The sequence below is a fragment of the Trichoplusia ni genome, chromosome 10 (assembly GCF_003590095.1).
Source record: "Trichoplusia ni isolate ovarian cell line Hi5 chromosome 10, tn1, whole genome shotgun sequence".
Taxonomy (NCBI): domain Eukaryota; kingdom Metazoa; phylum Arthropoda; class Insecta; order Lepidoptera; family Noctuidae; genus Trichoplusia; species Trichoplusia ni.
In genome coordinates this window covers 10,390,630-10,416,144 of record NC_039487.1, presented here as the reverse complement: position 1 = coordinate 10,416,144, position 25,515 = coordinate 10,390,630, and the positions used below count along the sequence as shown (strand labels likewise).

The following is a 25,515-nucleotide window of genomic DNA, read 5'->3' as shown; positions in this document are numbered from 1 at the left end:
TTAAAAAAAAAAATGAACGTATCGAATAAACATAAACTGGCTGGTTGGACGCGACTAGTCACTCAATACCCTCTAACCAATAGAAATTCGTAAATTTGAATTTTGAATTGCGAACGTGGGCCCGCATGTGGGTGTTCGTACTTCCATTACCAACTGTGTAAACGATATTCTCTCTCGATTTGATTATCAAATTTTATTCGCCATAACAGAGCTTACATGGAAAACGTCTTTAAACTCAGCATCACGAAACATTCTGTCTTATATTTGTATAAGTCATTTCGATATTTCGTTATCGGTAATGTAGAGTTAGAAATCAGGCACATGTGTCTTAGTTTAGCCAGAGGTCTTGGTCGAAAAAGGAAAAAATATATATATATTCCACGTCTGTGTCAGGTTGTAGGTGTTGAAAATATATATTTAAAAGAAAATACATTTTCATTTTCTTCCCTGGACTTTAGAACCTACTACTTATTTTTTCAGTAAAAAATTGCTTTTTAAACTATTATAGACAAACTTAACATCTCAGGTAGAAATGTGAGCTTTGATGTCGAGTAAATTAAACCGGACGATATTCACTGATCCGTGAATACGTGTCAATTAATAATTTTCAATGTCAGATGAGCTGGGCCATTTGTACGCCACATGTCGTATTCGTAGCGTGGACGGCTAAATTGAAAGAGGATGAAACAGAACCTCTTTTATTTAATTTTCAAGACAGCACTTCTCATCTACGTGTACTTACAAAGTCTGACACTATGCCACTATTGCATCGGCCCAACGTTTAAAGACACACATGCGTTACGCGGCTCAACTACCGATGATCTTCCGTCCCTGTCGCCCCCGCGCCCACTCTAGCCCCCTCTCTGTCTACACGCACGATCTGATGTCGGTCGCACGTCGCGGTTCGGTCATCACATCCCTCGGCTTCTATACCTATCGCATAGGAGCTAGATTGGCGCGTCGCGTATTCAAAATAGGAACGTTAGTAATGGAGTGGTGTACGGTGGGGTGGATGTGTGCGTGCGAGAGAGTCAGCGAGCCTCCCCGCCCGCGCCCGCCCCCGCCGGCCCGCGCGACGCCAGCCGAGCGAGTGCCGCGACTGGCGCGCGTTTACACAATCCGTTCGTTCGGAGCGCGGGTGACACTCGCGTCGGATGCGTGGCCGTGCCGTCTTCTTGTGACGACGATCAACGCGCGAACACGTATCGTCAATTGTTTTTTTTAAACATCTTGAAACTCATACGAGTTTAGCGCGCCCTAAGCTGTCTCGGAACTTCTTATAAGATACCACGTTCCAACTTCAAGAAAAAATATTTTAGCAACTTAGGATCTACTTATCACTTTTCAAATATTTTAGTGCGGCTAGTGATTGGAATATTATAAAGAAGAAAGAAAACTTTTTAATTTTATAAAATAAAATAGTAAGTTTTCTATTTTTCTAAAATATAGTAACTTACAAAATATACTAAAGGAACTGTTATTAGTCTACTGTGAAAAATATTTCTGAAGTGACGATCAGTGGAATAGTGTCATTGGAACATCAGGCGCAATTCGTAGTGATGTCATTAGTAAAAAAAACAACTTTTTTTTCTATCGCTACAAATTAGGTGAGTGTTTTTTTTATTTTATTATTCATTACATATTACATTTATGAAGAACTTTATTAAGTAGCAAGTGTTTTTTATAACTTAACTTTCCGTCGGATAAAATATTTTTCCAAAAAACTTATTTTAACATTTTAATTTCTGTAGGTTATTGAGTGAATCTAACTGGTATTTTTAATGTTCGATAATAGTTAATGTTCATAAAAAGTGACACAGTAAAAAAGACGTTCACTTTAATCGGCACCGCACGCCGACAGTTTTTGTAAAAACTTTTTTGTTAGTACCAACAAAAAAAAAACCGAACCGATGTATTTGTAAATGAATTACATCGACTGTAAAAAAACAGTTACCAAATACTTAAATTGTTGGCCAGTTTCTTTTTTTAAAAAAAAAACAATACACTGATTTAAGAATTTTTATTAAAGTAGGTTTGCATAGTAATAAAAATACACATTTTTTCTTAAAAAAAACTCCGGCTCTTTATTTCGTTTAAGGAAAAATAGTCAGTTATCAAACCGCTTAGCAACAGTGGAGCTAGTGATAAAACAGTCACATGTTTTTATCACGCTTCTACGATTTAACATACCTATCCGTGCCCACTGCCCTTATCATGTACAAATAAAAAAAAACTTTAAGTACACACTCACAATTTTACATTCACAATTCAAAAACAAATTATATAAAAACTGAGAAGATGCGGTACATAGCCTTCCTAAAAGCAATCATGTTTTTTTTCTGCTCTTTTTAGTTGCTATGCTGCTATCTTTATTTTTTTCTTAAACAAAAAGTGAACAAAAAAACAACAAAAATACGTTTCATTTTTTTATCAAGTTGGGAATGCGAGTAACGTAATCCTTGCCCCTTCTTATCACTTCACCTTTCAACTTGTCACTATGTTTTTTCCGAAAGGTGATTTTTCATATTCTCGTTAATAAATTCTATACATAGATATTGCTAGGACGATATAAATGCTAATTTTAAACGATAGCACGTCACCCGTTTAGTTACAGACACAACATATTGTTTTGTTAGCCGTTGTGCCTACATTGCCTTATCTACGTTGCTAAGCCGGATTGCTGTAGAATAAAACTCATAATTCGTAATAAGATATTGCTGAAGAAAGCAAAAATTAAAATGCATATTTGAAAACGCTAACGTAGTAGGTTGTAGGCACAAATTGTAAAACAAAAAAAAACGAAGGCATTAAATTATACGGCAGCAAGTGTAGAGAGAGCCTATATAGGTACATTGCCGTAACCTGTCATTAACGGTCATCAACGAGAGACTAACACTCAACACGAAAGATAATAACTATTTATAACTAATGAAAATAACAGCCAATGTCACAGAAAAGTAACAGTTATTAAACGCGTTCCAAAACAACACTGGTGCGCTCTAAAAAAAGCAATTCGAGTTCCCAATTCAAAAAGTAATGGAGTCGACACTTTCACGTACCAAATACGGATAATAACAGCATTACTTTAACATCTGTTTTGGTACTTTTGGTACCCGAATTTTGAAACGTAATATTCTGGTTGTTTTTACAATTTTGTGGTCGACGCGGCGACGTTACTGCGCCCGCGCCGCCGAGAGCCCGAGATATGCAATCGTACGCCCACATGTATATGTTTTTATCTCAAAATAATTTGGGTGTGTAGCTCGAAAAATAGCGGCTATTAAAAGATTGTAAACGCGGAATTATTAATTTAGTTTGGCCCTCGGCAACCTTTTATTTATTCGGCCTTAAAGCTTATCGTGACTTGGTCTTGGACGTTATCTTTTGGCTTTGGGCGTTCTTTTTTTTCAAATTTGATCGATTTTATTATTATGAACACGGATGGTAAAGTAAGAAACGGTATTATGATCGATGGTGGTGCGCTAATGGTCAGCGCAGTAGCGATGCGCGATGAGTCCGAGTACCTGGACGTACTCTAAACTCGTAAATAAACCATTGTTACGAACGTAAACGCATCGAACAAGAGAAAAACGCGTTTTTGTTGTACATTTTTAAGTTTTAACTAACCTTAATTAGACGATTCATCTCTGGTCTGACGTCGTAATAGGCGGACTTGCGTTAAATCGAATCAAGTTTAAATGATTGCTAAGTAAAGTAACTTATATGAAGATATAAATCAGATGGTCGTTGCTTGTTATTAATAACTGTGCCGCGGGGGACACGCAGGATCGTTAGTCTCAAAGTACGGCCAGGTTCGATTCCCGGCACTAATTATTATTTATGAGTAACTCTTATCTTTAGCCAGAGGCCGCTAGGAAGTGTTATATAGTGGAAGTTTATTTGTTGTGTTCACGATTAATTAATGCATGTAGATGAGCGTTTTTTTTTTTAATAACCAATAAGAAACTTGTTTGCGATTTCGATAAAACTCTAACATTGAACTAATTAGTGTTTAAATTACTTGTGTACGTTTATTTTTGACAAATACATGTATTTTTGTAAAAATGTTGCTTGATATGATTGTGAGGGAGGTCATTCACCTCGCGTCGCATCGGGGTCAATGCACTGTATGAAGTGAAACACAAAACAAGCTGAAAACTGAAACGTTTTGTAGTTTTTTTTTACTGAATGGAAATTTAATTAGAGGGAGTACTGTAATAAAAGGTATTTATTTTTAGCAATTATGTATTAGGTTTTTTTTATATTTAAACGGTCATACGAAGATATTGCATTTAAGTAGACACCTTTCTTTTTCTGAGAGAGTACTAGAAGCGAAAAGACTAGCTAATAACAAGAATTTTATCATTTTATTATTTATAGTAAATTTTATAAGCTAGACTTTATTGATTTTTGTACTTTTAGTAAAAAGCAGAGTTAGATACAAATTAATAAAAATAATTATTAAATAGCCAGAAGACTGATTTATCCTAAGATTGAGTATATTATTATTCATCATTTTAATTAAAATCGTACCTCAATTTCATTTCATATTTCGTTTTTTTAAATTAAGTCGAAAAAGGCAGAGTTCCTTCTACTCTGAACCAACAAATAAAAAAAAAGCTGAAAAAAAAATCGAATATACAACATTTCTAAATCATTTAGTTATAAAGTATTTACCGTCGAGTAAATTAAATAAATTAGGTATTAGTAGTAACGGCCACATTAATTTCACTTCACGAAACTTGCAAACAATTTCATCAGCTGTATATAGTTTGGCGGGCGGCCATTTTAACGCAATTAAATGTAATTTGGGACAATTTGTACATTAATAAGTTTATAACGTGTTCGTGTGTTTATTTATAATTGTTTTCGAGGTAGTATTTGGATTCAAGCATGTTTTTGTTTTTATACTAAAGGACTGCTAAGTTTTCCGGAGGTAGGTTTTTTTTTAAAAAAAAAATTGTCTTTGCACATCAAAGGATAAAAAAAAATGTTAGTTTGTAGTTTAAAAGTTTTTTTTTTAAGAAATTAAAATCTGTTTTTATAAAATACGTATGACGATAGATTGAGCAATTGTTTTTTTATAAAGTATCTTAATTTAAGTCCGGTTATATGGAAATCAAAGTTCACACGTTATTCCACCCACAACAGGCAGTTTTGTATTGAAAACAAAAAACATTTGACATTCAGAAGTACTCGGGTAAAAAGGTTCGATGCAATTTATAAGGCTTTGATTTTATTTCGATTTGAGAAAAACTGTGTCTCATGACTCAGATATACCTACTCAATATTATTAAAAATGACGGATTTTTTGTTAAAAATGGTTAAAGGCAAAAACTCTGTCTTTTTGCGTGGATTGATCTTTTGTCGCCTTCATTTATCCGATAGCGGCAAAAACATTTTGTATTTACTTACCTTTTAAATGATATAAACTATTATAAACACAACAAAAAGAACATAGTAGATTTTATAACATAAACATTACAAAAAAAGTACCACCATAAAAATAAAAATACATTTTCCCTTCACTATTCTGTATCTGGCCATTCAAAAATATAATTCTGTAGTTACAACAATGTTTCCCGCCTACGGACTTAAATAAACGTCAAAAATGACAGCATGTGTCCATGTGGTCACAATATGTATGTTTTATGCGTTGCATTACGCCGGCTCGATTTCAATAATATCCTACATGTGTGTTACGTATTTGATTCCCGTCGTGTTTTTTGTCTCAGGGTCAGATTTCTTAATATAAAATTCGAAAACATGAGTCCATCTTGTTTTATAATTCGTCGCCATCTTTTATTTTTATACTTACCTGTTTAGGCTCACACCTCGATACAAAGCCATTTATCATAAAACATCGGTTTGTCATAATCAGAGATTTTACGCAAATCACAGGATTACAGAAATAAAAATAATTTAAAAGCCATCTATAGACTTAAGATGTAAAATACAACTCATCATAACGATCACACAAATCGATTTGAATTTTCAAATCATGTCATGAGCGCTAAATTGATGTTCTTTTTTTAAAACAAGTCCACACCCACCATAGATGAAGAATGTTATTGTTATAAATCTGAATGTTTTGACTCGGAGTCTTTACGGATAAACGGTTAACGTGTGTTATCTACTCTACTCTATGGTCAGACATAAAACTTTGGTATTTTGCGAGCGACAGTTAGATAAATACGTGCATGTGTTTCTTTAATACAATAAATTATTTTATAGATTATTTCTAAACATGTAATAATTAAAATAAAGAAACGGTGAAATTATAATATATGTTATATTGAAGTTATAGGTTACATACTGCAGAAGACTGACCTGAATAATAATAGAATTTCCGAGAAAGAGTTGATCTTGGTCTTTTTTTAATGAAGTAGGTTTAAAAACTATTCTTAATTTTCTAATAAATATTGGAAAATTTATAGAATCCTCTTTTATGCTAAAGATAAGGTGAAGAGAAGTAGTTTACGGCACATTAATAAACATAATTGTGATTGAGTCTTTTTTAGTTTATTATTGCGCTGCTAATAAGCAAAGAATCATGTTTAATAACGCTATCAATCACAGCAATCAATCAACTAACTTGACTTAAAAATGCAATGTAAAAAACTTTGTAAGAAATATACCAATAATTATTTTGATTATTATCTTCGCTAAATAATAACTTTTAAAACACAATGGTATATTTATTTAAATTATATATCATGAATGTCAAAACTTTCTTCACTGCTGCCGCCGCCATAGCTGCAACTGTCCAGTGTCAACGCCTCTAAGGTTGTCATTTTGACATTAATGACATGTCACGTCATAAAGTATAGTTTTTTATTTTTTAGCACCGGAAACTGTAAAGGTGTCGCATAGTACACAGTATTTATTCTTCATTTTGTGAAAAGTTTATTTGACGGAATATAAATTAAAAAAATATTGTTAATTATTTGTATTTTACCAGATCAATAAATATTTTGCAGCTCAAATAAAAAAAAATGTGACAAATCCGTTTTTAGTACTAACTTCAACAATTATAATTATCGTTTTAGTTGCGGTTTATTCGAACTATAATTAACTAATGCCAAACAAGGAAAGGTCAAGGAAGTCACTTGCTATATCTATGTGCATAAAAATACATCAGTAATACAAGTCTGATGTTAGGAACTAACGGAACTAAGTAAGTTAGCAATTTAACTAATATTATGAGAAATTCCTTTTTTTTTAAACGACAGCAGTAAAGAATTTTATCCTAAATTTTTATACTACAACTATTTATGTTAATCGATCACAGGTTAAGCTACACACGGTACGGTCTGTGGATGGGCGACCATCTTTGTCATAAGGAGAGTCAGATATGCCGTTGCTACTTGAAAACACTGTCAGTTAGCTGCCCCCGGTTAGACGACAGCCGTGAAAGGCTAGGATGATTATGAATAGCATTAAAAACATTCAGTGCGATTTATAGGCAATTAATGACATTCATTATTAAACTAGGTTTATACTATTTCAATAAACTGACTTAGCATTCGGAATGATTTTTAATTAGCGCTGAATCGTAAATTGTGAGTAATCCATTGGTCCATTTGATCATAAATTTCATGCAATATTGCGTTAAGTATGAATACACTAATTTATTCACTATGAGGTTCAGCATTAGACTCAGCTCTAAAGATTACTATTCGCTAAATAAAGGTAAATTTTATTGAGTCTACTAATGGCAGAATACTTAAGTATGACTATAGAAACTACGTGCACTTTACTTAAAATACATAAGTTCATAATTCCCAATAGGAAAATATCAGGCAAAACCATTTTACTGCAGTAAATGTGGCCATTACAAAATTCATTTCACAGCATCGAACGGATGGCCAATAAACAGTGTCCTAACCAAAAAAAAAATACATTCCAATTTCAAAGTACGTACGTTGATCGCCAAAGTGCTATAAATCTACAACAGTATTGCAATCCCGTCGAGCGACGTCAAATGACCACAAAATATCGGTTTGTGATGACCAATAACGCTGTAATAATATGGTTAGCCTATGATATTACGGCATACGGGCGGTTACTGCCAGCTACCGACTACGGTAATTCTAAATCGTCAAGCACTCAGTATTTTGTCGTTGAATTATATATTATACATATGACGTACACCGAGGTCGTGTGACTAATGTGTGTGGTGTCGTGTTATAACTTATATTCTTAATTTGAAATTTTATGTACTTTTTAGTCGGTAATTTGTTTTTTAGCTGCCTATAAGTTGTAATTTGCAAGCTCACTTCTTGGACAAATATTTTATTTAATAGCTGAATAATTATTATTTAGTAACTTGGGCCAAAAATTAATACGAATTGACACATGTGGGTTGTATCAACAGTACATATAACATATGCCATGCAAGGCCCTAATGTTGTGGTACAAATAAAAGCAAAAAGTTTCTAACACAAAGAAGTCTTAGAAGCCAAGTAAGGTCGAAACGAAAAGGGTGACTAACAATGACAGCGAACAAAAATATGTTGTTAGGCGATAAACTTTCATACTGTCAATACACACATTGCACAACTTTTTTAAATAAAAATATCATTTAAAAAGAGAAACAAAAAGTATATTTGTTTAATTAAATACCGATACACACTACTTCCACAAAAGCGTTCCATTTCATTTCGTAACAAGCAAATATTTCTTTAGCAATGTTTGCCAAATTTTTGAACATACATTAATCATCGCAACACTGTTTAATTCGCCAATATCCAGCGTTTGTCCAATAAACAACATATGAAAACACGCCGTGACTCACAAGCGGTCATTGCCGAGAATAGAATAAATGACATGAACACACACAACTAAAATATATTACGTAATTGTTGAACTGTCAAGTGTACGAAGAAAACCGTGAAAATGGCGAATTATGTATTTTTGACTCTGTGTTTTTACTGTCACATCTCTTATGAAAAAAAAACTTCATAGAACAAATGCATTTGTATGTTCTTCGTTAATACAAGTATTGATAAATATTATACGATGACATTAAAGTTCAAATGACTATCCGTTTTCTTTTTGCCCTTTACTTAGATAATAATCCCAATCAAAATATTACATCACGTTATAAAGTTGACATTTGAGAAATCAGGACAGTCACACACCGCGACGAGTGCATTAATTGACGTTTCAAAATCTGTCTAGTCTATGAAAGACGTTTTTTAATAATGCAGTCAGCCAAGACATTTGATGAGTCATTCCTGAACGATTTTAATTTTAAATTACTTGTATGACACTGCTGGTAATAATAGTTTGCTAATAACAGGAAATACTGTTTGAAATTCATTTTAACGGTCACGAAGTGTGTATGACTGGTGGGAATGAACTGAAGATTGATATAAATGAGCAAAAATTTGCAACACGCGATGCGTTTCAAATTGTTCTTAGATCTGGGACAAATTACATCTAATTGGTGTTCTAGTTACAATAATCTTGCATAGACATTAGGTTAGGTGGTGTAATAAAAAATGATAGATGTTTATAGCATAATGCTTATGTCCCTTCTAGGTTGTATATATCTTAAGTAAGTACATAAACGGCTTAAGAAGACAGGTTAATGAAACACCGGTGTTGATTAAACTATAAACCTAAATATTTCCTCGCTTTTACATAATGTACTTGATCGAGTTAAATTGTGAGAGGTCGTTACTATGAGTTGTCAACCCTAGTAAAGATATTTAAATTCAGTAATTGACGTAAACGGGTAATAAATTGCAATTAGGCCGACAAGAACAATGTTAGTAGGCTTGTTGACTAGAGCTACCAGTTTCTAATGCAGTTTAGGTAACACAATTACGCGGTGGAACCTAATAATTGGAAGCATGAATAAGATTCTTATCAATTCACTTACATGCTACCAAAGACCATTAGAATGGTGGCGCTATAAATGATATTATTATACTACCAGATAAAAAAATCCTTGAAGCTTTTATATAAACTTGTTTATAATTTTCTGACTTAAAGAAAGCCTTTGATAAAGTTTGACAATATCTGAAAGCAACAAAAATCGGCATAATTTAGTTTAAACCGTATACAATATTTAATTGTAGCAATTAAAACCCTTTATGTCAATACACAACTCAATTTTCATTACAATTCAACTGTTTTTTATTTTTTTTGTTTCGGGGTTCTTCAGGGATCTCTACTGTCACCGCAACAGTTCAGGTTATTGCGAATGTTAAGATACACAAAGTTCTAAACTTGGCACTAAATGCTTACAGTTTCAATTGCCTTGACTTTAAAGCTAGAATTAGAGTGAGACTATTTACCAAACCCATGTTACATTTGCACACGTGTTCGATAACACAGCAAATTGCAAACCACCGAAATCGTTTGACGCCTGGGGCGCAGACAAAGTTATGTATTCGGACATCAAATATACCTCAAATTGATATCGAAACAAGCAAATTGTCAAACATTCACATAAGAATCTATATGATTCTTCCAACCGTCAAAATAAAAACGAACATTAATCCCTAGATATTAATAATTTTGAGTGTATTATTGATTACAATAAGCACTTCCTATTCAAGTTAATTGTATAGCCCACACAACAAAATAATCAATAGACAAAAAGCGAAAAAAAAGCGGAAATCGATCAACCCCAAGAATGCGACCGCAAAAAATACAAAAATTGAAATCTAAAGTTAAAAATTACAAAAAATATGACCTCATTCTTGAGACTCTTGTATTGTCGAAACAGCCATTTTTAAGCGCCCACTTGGTAAAGGTTATACGTTGCTTTCTGACAGGCAATTAAACGGATTGGGTGTATCTCGAGTGCATTGTCGAAATAGTATTCTTTTTCAAATAATTTATTGCCTTGAGAACTATCAAGGGCGCGGCGTGACATTTAACTAATGATTTTTGACCTTTCTCTTACAATAGTTTTATAAATGTGTTCTTCTTGCTATTGTCTTTAAGACAAACTTCGAAACATTTTTTTAAATATAATTCTTAAGGGAATACACAATCATAACTCCTTCCTCAATTAATTTAAAACACCTACTATAAGTAGCAAAACCTTCATACAAGACCATCAAGACAATTTCATTAACCCTAGAAAGATAGTCTGCGTAAAATTGACGCATGCATTCTTGAAATATTGCTCTCTCTTTCTAAATAGCGCGAATCCGTCGCTGTGCGTTTAGGACATCTCAGTCGCCGCTTGGAGCTCCCGTGAGGCGTGCTTGTCAATGCGGTAAGTGTCACTGATTTTGAACTATAACGACCGCGTGAGTCAAAATGACGCATGATTATCTTTTACGTGACTTTTAAGATTTAACTCATACGATAATTATATTGTTATTTCATGTTCTACTTACGTGATAACTTATTATATATATATTTTCTTGTTATAGATATCGTGACTAATATATAATAAAATGGGTAGTTCTTTAGACGATGAGCATATCCTCTCTGCTCTTCTGCAAAGCGATGACGAGCTTGTTGGTGAGGATTCTGACAGTGAAATATCAGATCACGTAAGTGAAGATGACGTCCAGAGCGATACAGAAGAAGCGTTTATAGATGAGGTACATGAAGTGCAGCCAACGTCAAGCGGTAGTGAAATATTAGACGAACAAAATGTTATTGAACAACCAGGTTCTTCATTGGCTTCTAACAAAATCTTGACCTTGCCACAGAGGACTATTAGAGGTAAGAATAAACATTGTTGGTCAACTTCAAAGTCCACGAGGCGTAGCCGAGTCTCTGCACTGAACATTGTCAGATCTCAAAGAGGTCCGACGCGTATGTGCCGCAATATATATGACCCACTTTTATGCTTCAAACTATTTTTTACTGATGAGATAATTTCGGAAATTGTAAAATGGACAAATGCTGAGATATCATTGAAACGTCGGGAATCTATGACAGGTGCTACATTTCGTGACACGAATGAAGATGAAATCTATGCTTTCTTTGGTATTCTGGTAATGACAGCAGTGAGAAAAGATAACCACATGTCCACAGATGACCTCTTTGATCGATCTTTGTCAATGGTGTACGTCTCTGTAATGAGTCGTGATCGTTTTGATTTTTTGATACGATGTCTTAGAATGGATGACAAAAGTATACGGCCCACACTTCGAGAAAACGATGTATTTACTCCTGTTAGAAAAATATGGGATCTCTTTATCCATCAGTGCATACAAAATTACACTCCAGGGGCTCATTTGACCATAGATGAACAGTTACTTGGTTTTAGAGGACGGTGTCCGTTTAGGATGTATATCCCAAACAAGCCAAGTAAGTATGGAATAAAAATCCTCATGATGTGTGACAGTGGTACAAAGTATATGATAAATGGAATGCCTTATTTGGGAAGAGGAACACAGACCAACGGAGTACACTCGGTGAATACTACGTGAAGGAGTTATCAAAGCCTGTGCACGGTAGTTGTCGTAATATTACGTGTGACAATTGGTTCACCTCAATCCCTTTGGCAAAAAACTTACTACAAGAACCGTATAAGTTAACCATTGTGGGAACCGTGCGATCAAACAAACGCGAGATACCGGAAGTACTGAAAAACAGTCGCTCCAGGCCAGTGGGAACATCGATGTTTTGTTTTGACGGACCCCTTACTCTCGTCTCATATAAACCGAAGCCAGCTAAGATGGTATACTTATTATCATCTTGTGATGAGGATGCTTCTATCAACGAAAGTACCGGTAAACCGCAAATGGTTATGTATTATAATCAAACTAAAGGCGGAGTGGACACGCTAGACCAAATGTGTTCTGTGATGACCTGCAGTAGGAAGACGAATAGGTGGCCTATGGCATTATTGTACGGAATGATAAACATTGCCTGCATAAATTCTTTTATTATATACAGCCATAATGTCAGTAGCAAGGGAGAAAAGGTTCAAAGTCGCAAAAAATTTATGAGAAACCTTTACATGAGCCTGACGTCATCGTTTATGCGTAAGCGTTTAGAAGCTCCTACTTTGAAGAGATATTTGCGCGATAATATCTCTAATATTTTGCCAAATGAAGTGCCTGGTACATCAGATGACAGTACTGAAGAGCCAGTAACGAAAAAACGTACTTACTGTACTTACTGCCCCTCTAAAATAAGGCGAAAGGCAAATGCATCGTGCAAAAAATGCAAAAAAGTTATTTGTCGAGAGCATAATATTGATATGTGCCAAAGTTGTTTCTGACTGACTAATAAGTATAATTTGTTTCTATTATGTATAAGTTAAGCTAATTACTTATTTTATAATACAACATGACTGTTTTTAAAGTACAAAATAAGTTTATTTTTGTAAAAGAGAGAATGTTTAAAAGTTTTGTTACTTTATAGAAGAAATTTTGAGTTTTTGTTTTTTTTTAATAAATAAATAAACATAAATAAATAGTTTGTTGAATTTATTATTAGTATGTAAGTGTAAATATAATAAAACTTAATATCTATTCAAATTAATAAATAAACCTCGATATACAGACCGATAAAACACATGCGTCAATTTTACGCATGATTATCTTTAACGTACGTCACAATATGATTATCTTTCTAGGGTTAATACACTCAGGCGGAATGAAGCAATACTTTTGTCTATTGGTTTAAAGGAGCGTTCAAGCTTACGTTGGCTGTCAAAACAAGTGTGTCATAAAGTAACAAGCAATTCATTACTGTCCTCGGGACAATGGTAAAGAAATCTATAGCCTGTTCACAATGGGACACAATCACATTAGGGACGTACCTTTTACAAATACAAAACTTGTATAACTATTGTTAATGTTATAATTTCAAACTACTCGAGTTGCGTCTTAACTCTGTGGTTTTTGTACGAACCTTTTTTTAAGTTTCTTTTTTATTCTTTTTTTTTATTTAGGGTTGTTACGCTTACGTGCAAAGCTAGTGAGCCTAACCCTTTTGAATATCATCTTACTGGATGTTCATCGACGTTTTTATTGGTAGCCCTGTTTTCTTTGTTCCAATATTAATTTACAAGATAAAGTTATTATTGTTGCCCTGCTGGCCTTTCTACGAAGTCAAGTTATGTAACATGATATTTTAATAAAGTTTTTGAGATACAATGTTGGTAAAGGTAATCGGAGTCAAATTACTTAGAACACAGCTTGAATTAAAAAAGAACATTTTTGTAAAGTCTATTCTGTTTCTAGCAAGTATTATGACTAACGAAGCCTAAGGTTTTATGAAGGTTAGATACATTATTTATTTTATTCAGCAAACTATTTATATGGTGCTGGATAGAACACCCAACGAATTTTATTTTCTCACGGTAAAATACAACTGGAACGCTTATAGAAGTTTTAATTCACTACACATAAAACACACTGACAGGTTGATTTGTACCAAAATAAGAATAAATAAAACTAAAATAAATTACTCAAATCAGAAACTATAAATGTACGAAATTAAAAATTTAAATTGTACAACTGTTTACGCATGCAACGCGATTACGCGCCGACATCGCTACGGGTTAACCCTTGAAAAGTCGATGCAAATTTGCGCATAAATAAATAATGTATGGGCCCCGCACATAGATATCAACGAACGATAATTCCAGTTAGACAAAGATGGATGGTCAAATAAGATTTGTTGACACCTTTGCGCGATAAAATTTTTAATAAATCATCTGTCGTGTCCAGATTATTTAAACGCGGGTAATTGGACGTAGGAATGTGTATATACAGCCAGCTGCATTCTAGTTTATATTTTTTTTATTCGAAATTTGAACTTTGTTAATAGACCTTTGAAATTAGAATCTATTTTAGTTGTGGTTTTGTTGCCACGCTAGTTTGCTTTTAAATATTAAATTAATATGCAGCCAGTAATTGCTGGCATGAACCGTCACATGAAAATGAAACTTTTTATTTATTTAATTATGGCTAGGATTGGATGATAATTCTAAAACTATGGCGCTAAGTTTTAAATGTAGTTTTAAACTGATTCAGTCACGATATCTCTTGGTCTGTCTGAATAGTGAAACATAAACTAAGGATATTTTACTAGTTTTTGCTGGTATGGTAGCTATGTCACTTCACAAAACACGTATTGTGATTAGATCTGTAATAAATGGGTTAGCACACTTAGTAGGTACTTTATATTACATTAGTGTCTTAGTATTAAATCATAATTTCATAGCTTGTGATTTATTTCTTACTGAGACGCGTTATCTATTCTACCTATTAATTTAATTTTATATTATATTAAATTAATTATTTGTTTCGATTGTTTCAGATATAACCTGTGGAAAATTTATAACGCTTTGAGACACTGATCAAGATTGCATCATGCAGGTAAATACAAGTATTAATTCACATTAAAAAGGCTGAATGAAACATACAGAAAAAGTAACATAATTAAAAATAAAATCAACACTAGAACCAGATTCAAATTTTCGCCTCACTCTTGAATGTCAGCGTAGTCTTGCGGCTACGGGCGTTGCTTTACCTTCGTGAGTCGTGTGGCGCGAGTTCGAGTCACAGCTCGCGTTCCACATCTTTTAGGCCTTATCGAAGCTACATGTCGTTTCATACAATATGATAGTCAAATAAAGGCCAATATAAAATGTTCCCGACACGGTCGCGCTTTAGATTCAATTATATCTTCAACGTATCACCGAAGGGGCCTACAATTTTTGAAAAATATTTTCACAAAAATAATTTCAACAAATGTTCAAAAAAATAACATGTTTACAAAAGAGAAGTTATTAATAGAGTTATCTCCAACCAACATTCGCTTTTTTATCCTATAATCATCTTTTACGACCTTTTCGCTGACAACAAAGCATGTTACACGTGTTATCTATAATCAATAAAATAACCTTCAAGGAGAAAGTTTGATAAAAAAATGATTGATCGAGTAAAACCACGGTCCTTAAGTTTATCAAATTCGATTAGATACTATATCGAAGAATTTCACCTTAGATATTTATTTGACATTGTAAGGTTACATTGTTATGACTTTAGCTCAAGACACGTTGGGTTTCTTTGTTCAGTTTTTTACTTTTTGTACTATACAGAAAAACGGTAGCAGTTTGGCAAAGATTAATTACAAGTCTTTTAGATAATACAAAAATCATTTACATATTTGTTCCTTTTTCAAATTCGAACAAAGAACGCTTAATCATCGGATTGCACTTTTTTAAATCGGTTACTAATGTTTCATTCGAATTTTAAACAAAGTTCTTTATTCAAAATTATTAAACACCACGCAAAATGGCGGCTATAATTCATTCGTTAATACAATGTTTCACCCATTATCCTTATTTCATTGTACGGCACAGCCGTCCTAAACCACCCTAACCCTTCAACGACATACGGTGTCTTCTATACCCCCGACTTTCACATCCTTCCTGTTTTAAATGTATTCATAACGCATAAAAACCTAATGCGTATCATTTGACGGTCTCTAGACAAAAGCCCACTGTCTATTGTTAAGTTAAAAGGATTTTTTTGTCGTCTTCCAAATTGGATCGAAAGATGCAACCGATAGTTTGCTCAGCGTGAATGGGTATTACTTTCGGTTTTTATTTTACGATTGTAAACGATATTTTAAGTCTTTGTTTATTCGACGGTTAAAATGGGTCAGTAGACTCAGCAGATATTTTTTGTTTGCAGTTCTAGTTTATCTAGTTTAGCTTGCGCAATCAAAATATCTCGAACGATTACAATAACTAACGCAAATAGGCGAATACCTTATTATTTTGAAACAACATTGTAATTTCGAACGTACCTATTCAAACGTTTATTTCAAGCCACACCTTGTTTTGAGTAAACTTATTTACTATGGAAAACATAAATAACAAAACGAAGACATTAAATATTATTGAATACGGCATTGTTGTTAGCTCGTTAACTTCTCACCGTAGCCCTTCAGGAACATCTTACAAACCACCACAAAGTGCACTATTGTCAACCCTTATCTGCAACAAAGGGCTACTGCACATTTAAAATCAAAGCTACTTTGAATAAAGCATCCTATTGTGAAATACAAATATTATGCTAATGCGATAAAGATTTGACTTCGGTCTTTATGACCAGGTGTCGTTTTTAAAGGGTTGGAGGGAATCGCGACCCTACGTGTTCGATCATTTATTAAGATTTGTTCTATTGTCTACCGTCTTATTCCCATGCATGCGTGCATAGAATTTATGTGAGAAATGCTAGTGATATATTTTCGTTGGTATTCTAATGTTGGTACGCTTGCTAGCATTTGAATGTGTTCTTGTCGCTTGACTACACATTATTATAGATTAATATTTCGGAACTGATCTTAGGATTTATGTTTATGGAACTTTGTTAAAGGATTATAGATATGGACCATAAAGTTTAACGTTCTTACCTTTTATGGCTGTTCTCTCGTATTAGTTATTCGTGTTTTAAGCGTTTTATTTATGTTCCAATTAAAATAGGAACGCATTTCAATATTTATTACCAGAAAATGTTTAAAATAATCCTACTAAAAATCTTCAACAAAGAAAAGAAACTACGAATACTTTTTAACAAGGATGACTCTTGCAGTTAGCAAGCTGATTAAAAAACAAAACGAGTTAAAATGGAGAATTATTCAATTATCTGTTTACTGTCATTTGTGTGGTTGTACGTCTGTAATTTCTGCAACCAGCTACAACCAACTGTAATTGTGACAACAATTTTCGTTTATTAAAGTTGTTTGTTTACTTTCATCGTTATTTTAAATTGCCTTGACTTTTATGTTATTAATAATATGATCATATTTTTTTTGACAGAAACTGCACAAAAAAAAACGTTTTTTTTTTCTTGCTGTTTCGGCCCCCTATACAAGTAAATGCCTCTCTTGCTATTTATTTCTAATTATTATGTTTAAGTACTTAATATAGTAATTTAATTCAATGGATTACCATACTTAATTAAAAACAGCAAGACATAAAAATCTTGTTTACATAACATTTGTAGTCATTACACCCATATTATGCCTCTACAAAAAAATACTTAAAACGGTTATAAATATGGATAATATATACAATATTTTTATATGTTTACGGAATAAATGTGTGTTCCCGTTTTTTTTACTAAAAAAAACCCCATCTCTCAAGAATAAAAAAGAAAACTTTATTACCGCGATAAATGTCATTAACACGAGCCAAACCTTGCGCTTATTATTAATGAACATAGTTTTATCTATACTAGTATTAAAAAAAATACTTAAGGTTTTGAAGTTTGTGGCATTTGTCAATGTCAAAATTTACTTAACCGATTTTGAAATTTACGTTTTTATTTTAAGTGTCCTAGGCTGCATATTTATCCGAAAATACAGTCCAGTGAAGTAGGTATGTGTTAGCTAGTTACCTATGCAGAGTAAAGAATAATAACCAAATCAAACAAGTATTTCCTTATGTACATAATTTGTGCATTAAAATGTTTGCATTTTAATCTTTGTTAATTGGTGGCCATCTTGAATTGTTTCGAACAACTTTAAATAACGTTAGAATTTTGAAATGAATACGTTTTTCTTTTATTTCAAATGTCATGGTAAGCCACAGACCCGAAAAAATTAGAGCGCGCATAAAATTAAGAAATATATTTTTTTAAATTGTAGAAATATACGAGGCTATTCAAAATATTATATTAACCATAAAAAACAACATTCTACATTTTGAATTTTTGCTCGTTTTAAATTAAAATTAAGTGTTCCATCTAAAAAATTCTTAGTTCTTTAAATTAATTGTTGAAATTACGCGAAACGTTCGTCAATACGTAATTGGTGCTGTTTCCTTCAACGTTCGTACATGTGTTTAATTACATAATTGGTTTAAAAAGAAAACTCGAAATTACAGGGTTCCTACCAGAACCAAAGTCGTGCATTTGTGGGAAAGAGATGACGCTCTACACCGTGGAGTGTTCTGCCTCGCTTCCACAAACTACTTTTAAAGGTGGAGGGTCACTGGGTCCGGAGTTTTGGTTGCCGAGTCGTGGTTACAACAGTTTTACACTTATGTTTATAGCACGCTATTTTGGGTACCTTTCGAGCTTTCAAAAAACTCCGTTTCTTGTTATACTTTTTTTCATGACGTTTTGTTTTGCATTCATTGTCATCTAATATTTAGAACCTATTTTGATAGGAAATGTGTCGGTAGATTGTTTAATTTCACTTTTTTTTAATCGTTGGATGCTACGAGACTTAAAAGTTTAAATATCTACGGACTTGATTCGTGTCCAAAAAGCCTTAGACTACCTTAGAGTTCTCCTCATCAGTTAATCCCTTCCAATCCCATCCTTTTCCTTTTATAGGCAATTCCATTATAAATATGACAGCTTTGAGAAAATATGACCAAGCATTTAAAATTACGTCATTTGTCCCATAATATAAATGAGCGGCCATTTTAATAAAAACTTTTTCTATTATAATTATTGTCATACCATATTGTTTTATTTTAATAATAACTATTGTTAGTGAACAAAATAATGACCTAATAATAATTATATTTATGTTAGCGTTATTTATAGTTTTATATCATATTGTGTTATAACAGGCATTCGGGACGGATGTGGCTGCCATAATGATTTTATATCATCATTATTATACCACTTAATACAAACGTTGGCGTTAATTTATCGTTGCGAGTCGTTTTATTATTTAAAACTGTCAGACATTTTCTTGTGACGGAAATGCACATTAAAAAAAAACTAAATATTCTTTCTAATAAATAAAAATAACGATTAAATATAGACTAAATTTAGATTGAGAACTCATTCAAAAATGTTTGATTACTCAATACAGCACGTTCGAAATTTTTAATTTAAATTTAGAACTCTTTCACGTGTACACAAAACGTATGTTAATGGCGCGAGTTACATATGGCGGTGGAACACAGCTGTACCTTCACTATTCTTATGCAAAACAGTATTTCGTTTTATCCGTTGTACTAAGAACTACTATTTTGTACAACACACGTGGAACAGATCGTGTAATGTTAAACAGATTTTTGCCTCACTGATATAAAGTGCACGTGTACAAATATGCTGTGTTCAATGAACTTTGTCCTTATGTGTTCTAAATTCAAGTGAAAAAAAGATAAAATAGATAATTTTCTCGCAGTATTTCGCTTGCTGTTATGTTGGGTGCACGTTGCTTACACAGCCAAGTTCGAATTTAAATTTCGGTGAGTGCTACTTCTTGAATAATTTCGGAGTAATTAGCGTACGTGACGAGTACCATAAAATTATTTTATATACTCGTTCAAGTAATAAAAACGAGAAGATTAGATAATATTAAACGTTGTGCATTTATTAGTTTGCGAGCTGTTTGTGAATTACTTTGAACGGGTTAAAATATTTAGTTTTGGACATATTTTTAAGGCTTTTTTTGTCCCTCTGTTCTTGTTTTTCATATGGGACAGAAGTTTTTTGTGGGACCATCCTTTACCTCACATTGGGACAGTTTAACTACAAGATAATGAACGAAGAAGTTACAAAAATAATAAAGTTCTTCCAATACAAGATCATTTTAACTACACTATACAAAAAAACTTAGTAACACTTAGAATTGGCACTAAATTCATAATGAATATTACAAAATGTACTGTTACATAAAATAATAGTACCGTGTTTACCTGACTAGGGCAGTTTTAACACGTCACAAGTCCTTGGTTGTTGTTGACAGCTCATAAATAATATTAGGTCATTGTACTTAGTTAATTAACTGCCAAAAATGTGAAGTGTCCTTGGTAAGCCATTACTTGAGTTATAAAAAGTTTACGTCGAAATTTGACAACGACTAAATAGCTGTATTTGTTCCATTACAGTTTAGATTTTATATATTGTGGAAGCCAAATGTTTCAAAACGGCGTTCAGTTTTGAATAAAAAACGCCGTAATTAATTTTCATTCGATATTCCAAAACGTACAAATAGATCGAAATAATCCCCGATTCGAACATGGTCAGTGGGCAAAGTACCCCTCGATAAAATTACGTAGAGAATTAATAAATGGTGGATATATTAGCTACCCTTGCAATCCGTCAGTGCGCAGGCGTGGCTATGTTCTAATCGCCCCCGCCATAGGAGCGACGCCATCTTGCGTGTACATTTTTAAAAATTCCTTTTTCATTCGCATTGAGCGCTAGCGCATTCAGCCTTGTTTGGTTTGATGGATCTCTTGCATGAATTATTGAATACGAGTTACAATGTTATTCCAATTTCTATGGTAATTCGTTTGTGTTTTATGCTGTTGAACTTTTTTATATATAAAAACTTGATGCATTCGCTCTTTTATCGATGTTTATAAAAACGTTCGATTGTACAGTAATTTAAATTGCAACAACAATTATTGAGGCATTTTGTTAACTGCCCGTCCCGCACAAAAAGTCTAAATTTAAACTCGAGTTATTTATAAACCGAGTTTAATTTGCTAAGGTTAGGTATTCTAGATTTCGATCTTTATTCAGATTACCTTTTGGCGGTTCAAGTAAAGGTTCGTTTTGCCTTTTTTCTTGGATTATTTTCTTGATAAATTCTGTATAGTGGTGGCTTTATGAACGCGGAGCGTGCACTCGGTATCGGGAGGCGGCATCACACTATGTCAGTCACTTTACGTGCCGTCTCGTGAAGCGTTCTAAATGTTAAACTGTTTTAGTAAGAATAAACTATTTGAATAAACAGCAGTCTAGATGGGTAGTCATAAACTGGTACAGATATGTTTTAATCGAAACTACTGTCTAGTGATAAGAAAATTGAGTTTAATTTCCGTGGATTTTTTTTATGTTTTATCCACGTTTTTTGTAATTTTTGTTGTTTGTACCCTATATGGTATGGTGTTTTCGCTATTACTATTGAATATCACGATAATTAATGTTATATATCACCAATACATAGACACATTATGTGAATATTTTGACGCGTGCGCTTACGCGCACGCGTCAAAATCAAACTATATAGTATTACAAATCATACCATAAACAATATAAATACTCATTACTAAAAATTACACACGTTCTTATGTAATCAATTTACACCTTAAAAAACCTAACCTTATAAATTTATATTTCAAAAGTACGTAACGTAAAAATAAAAACGTATTTAACAATCACGCTACCTACGCCATTTTGTTACGTTTTAGTAAAAAACTAAATACACGTGTTCCGTTCAATTAATGGCTGTTTAAATTCATTTAATTAGTTTCACGTGTATGTGTCATATTAATCTAAAATCAAGGTCTTTGTGTTTACTTACTTGCATTGTATAATCTGTGTGTCATATTTTGTTAAGTTTTATATTTTTTTGTAGTTTGTTAAGGGATGGTTTTATGCAGTAATTTCTAAGAGCTAAGAGCATTTGCTGCTTTATTTTGATAGAAAGTCATTAAATAAATTTAGTTCTAATATAAGTATTTGCTATAAATAGAGGTAAGATATCATTACCGTTGCAAACAAATTCCCATAGTGATGTTGGTTGGAGAGACTACCATTAAAATGTCATCGAAAAAAAAAACTTTATTCCTCAAATTAAGCTTGTTACAAAATCATATTGATTAACCAAAAACATCTTACATTTCAGATGTGTCGGAAACAAGAGATCAACAAAAAGGGGAAAAAGAAAAAAAACACTTGAATACCACCGCGCTCAACCTGTTGTGTGCTCGGGGACATTTGGTGAGCGCTCCATATTATTCTTTATCCCTTTCGGTTCCACTTTTTTTAGTAAAAAATGTAAAAAGAAGAAAAAAAAATGAAAATAATACGATCCTTTGAAAACGAGATACGAGAGCGGGTTGAAGTTTGTGGTGCACCGAGAGATAGGGGTTAATTTAAATTTGGAATAATAGATTATAGAATTGCTTTTTAAAAACTGGTTCATAATTCGTAGGATTTACAATGTTGTAAAAGATTTTCACTCAAGCATAATGTTGGCAAGTTATCTGTAATAAAACAATGTATCAATGAATTTATCGCGTATGCAAAATGATCGGAGCAACCTTTGCGTATCATTTAATCTCGCTATCAACTAATTAAATGATAAAAGATAAGCGGACGAGTGGAAAACTGGCAAACGTTAACATTTTAAAAATGTCATGCGTATTGCAAGGGCTCAGTTTTAAATTACTTTAGAATATTGAAGCGGTGAAATAATTAAGTGGTTGAATACAGAAACCACAACATTAGTTCGTGTACAATAATGACTTATAACATCAGAACGATTGTGCCTCAGTCCTTACCGCGTATTTGAACGGACAGGACCACTCTTGGTTAAGTGCAGGTATCGTAGACATTCTTTTTTATTTCGTGCTTCGGCAATAGATTCCTATTTATTTTACTTTCGAAATTAGAATTAGGATAAAAGTAATTTGATGCCGCTTTGAAGGGTTAACTTTTTTATATTTATTATCTACATGAGGAAATTAATGTCGGATTTTTGGTAGTTCCTTTTTTGAGGTTTGAATTTTGAGGCAGCAATAATTACTGTTTGGGCGCTTTTTTAATAAATCTTCAGATGCGACGGTTGAATTAATGTCAGACGTGAAATATTTTGCTTATACATGAAACGTGTATAATAAAACTGAATGCGTCATTCTCCTTTCATATATTTTATAAGGCTCATCTTACAATTATATGAATCATTCTGTCTTTATGGCCATTAAAACGGTCAAGACCCCGGATTTGTGGAACCCAACGACGTTGAAATATATTAAAAATTTGATACAACCCTGTTTTACTGTGACACTTGCAATTTTATAAACATTAACATTCATAATAAAAATAAAATGCCCGTGTTCGTTGAAACACCTCAATCATTCTTAATTTGATTACTTTTTGTCACAAACATTCAGACGGACAGACAATCACGGGCTGTTGATATGTTTTAAATTATATAGTGCCGAACGTTACAGCACGGCTATTTTGCTATCCGTTCATTGGCGATGATTATTGGATTGTGTGTCTTATTTCATTTGATATCTGGTTCATTTTCGTTTGTGCTTTGTACCGGACGATCAATGTTTCAAAGAAATACATGTGAATGCTCTACCTGCTGTGGGTTGAGATGTGTGGACGGTGGTATGCAACACTGTTGCACTTTTATACCCTCTTCGAATACAAATTGTCCTGTTTACGTCCTAAAAATGTGTCCAATTATTAAAATTGCCTTGTTTCTTGATTTCAAATGTGATTTTTGTAATGAAATTTCTGAACGAGAAGGCTGTAGTTTTCGTCGTCTTATTATCATATCTTGATAATAAAATCTTGATGTTGGTACAATGACAAAAGTAAATTAAAATATGCGGGAAGTTTTGAATTGATGCTTAGTAAAAATTTGCTGACCATAACGGAGAGCAATTCTGTTATATTTATCTGATGATATTTTATGTGACAACTTTGTGATTTTATGTGACTAATTCTAGAACTGGGATCACAACCTTATTTGTCGTTTTTTGCCGATGTTAATAACTACAAAAGTTTGATCACAAAAGAAATAGTAGTTACAAAGTAAAGCTAGAGTACCATAAAATACGTGATCGTTGCTTCATCTAACATAACATCATTACGGCACCTGCTCTCGCGGGACCGGTCGGAATAGAGGTAAAAAAATAATCTTTTTCATTTTAAAAACAACAATTTTTAAAATGCCCGACCGTGGGATCTCGTTTTGTTTACAGTTTTCTGTTTATATTCCAACACTTGGCGATGACAAAATGTTAAACAATTCTTTGTTATCGATAAATAAGTTATTTTAAGACTTTGTCTTTATATTTTTTTTAAGAAAATAAAAGGATCTTTGTGGTTTCTCTGTGGTTGGACGTGTTCTAATTTTAAACTGGCATAAAGCACATTCCTTTGCTACTATTTAATTAAATTCCGCAAATGTTCGTTATTTAAAATTCGGAACTATGTTATTATGTTAATTTAACTATTAATATTTAATTATATTAATATTATGCTTTTAATAATAAATAGGTTTAATAAAATCGGATTATTGAAATAAAAAGCATTATATAGTGCCACTTGCGGCCATAAACACTATTAAGAAAAATAAGATTTTTCTGTCTTGATCCTATTAATATTATAATAGGTTATGAATGCGTCAAGTGTAGAGCTACTCTCAAAAATTTTAATAAAGAATCAGCAACTTCAGCTTTTATATGTGTTCAAATGATATTACATTTTTATTCGCATTTTCAAGTACTTAAGAAACCACTTTTGTTCGATACACTTAGGCCTATTACCCTATCTTTAGTTTATTTTTATTAAATGGTTTTCTTAATAGGTGTGGTAAAGTGATGATGATTGCAGTATAAAGCCCTAAGAATAAAATTTTCTGTAGTTTTACTTGGCGATAGGACTATATATGATTTTGGACCCCGATAACATAATATGTACGCTCGCGGCCCAGTAACTAGGTATAAGTAATGGTACCTATTTAGATACAAGCTGATAATAATATATCTATAATTATCACCCAACTGCCTCCCCTATTAGTTTATCTGTACCTCAGCGGTACCATTAACCGCATGTTTTAGATAAAATG

General features: G+C 32.9%; 1 long non-coding RNA gene and 1 other non-coding gene across 2 annotated transcripts; both read left to right on the top strand.

Moving 5' to 3' along the window:
• The first annotated feature begins 1,397 nt into the window (after positions 1-1,397).
• Positions 1,398-24,909, top strand: LOC113497921. Its single transcript, XR_003400941.1, has 3 exons — positions 1,398-1,607; positions 15,256-15,314; positions 22,552-24,909. It is a non-coding gene; the product is annotated as an uncharacterized LOC113497921 (long non-coding RNA).
• On the top strand, positions 15,520-15,654 carry LOC113498400. Its single transcript, XR_003401018.1, has one exon. It is a non-coding gene; the product is annotated as a small nucleolar RNA SNORA16B/SNORA16A family (small nucleolar RNA).
• Positions 24,910-25,515: the final 606 nt, after the last annotated feature.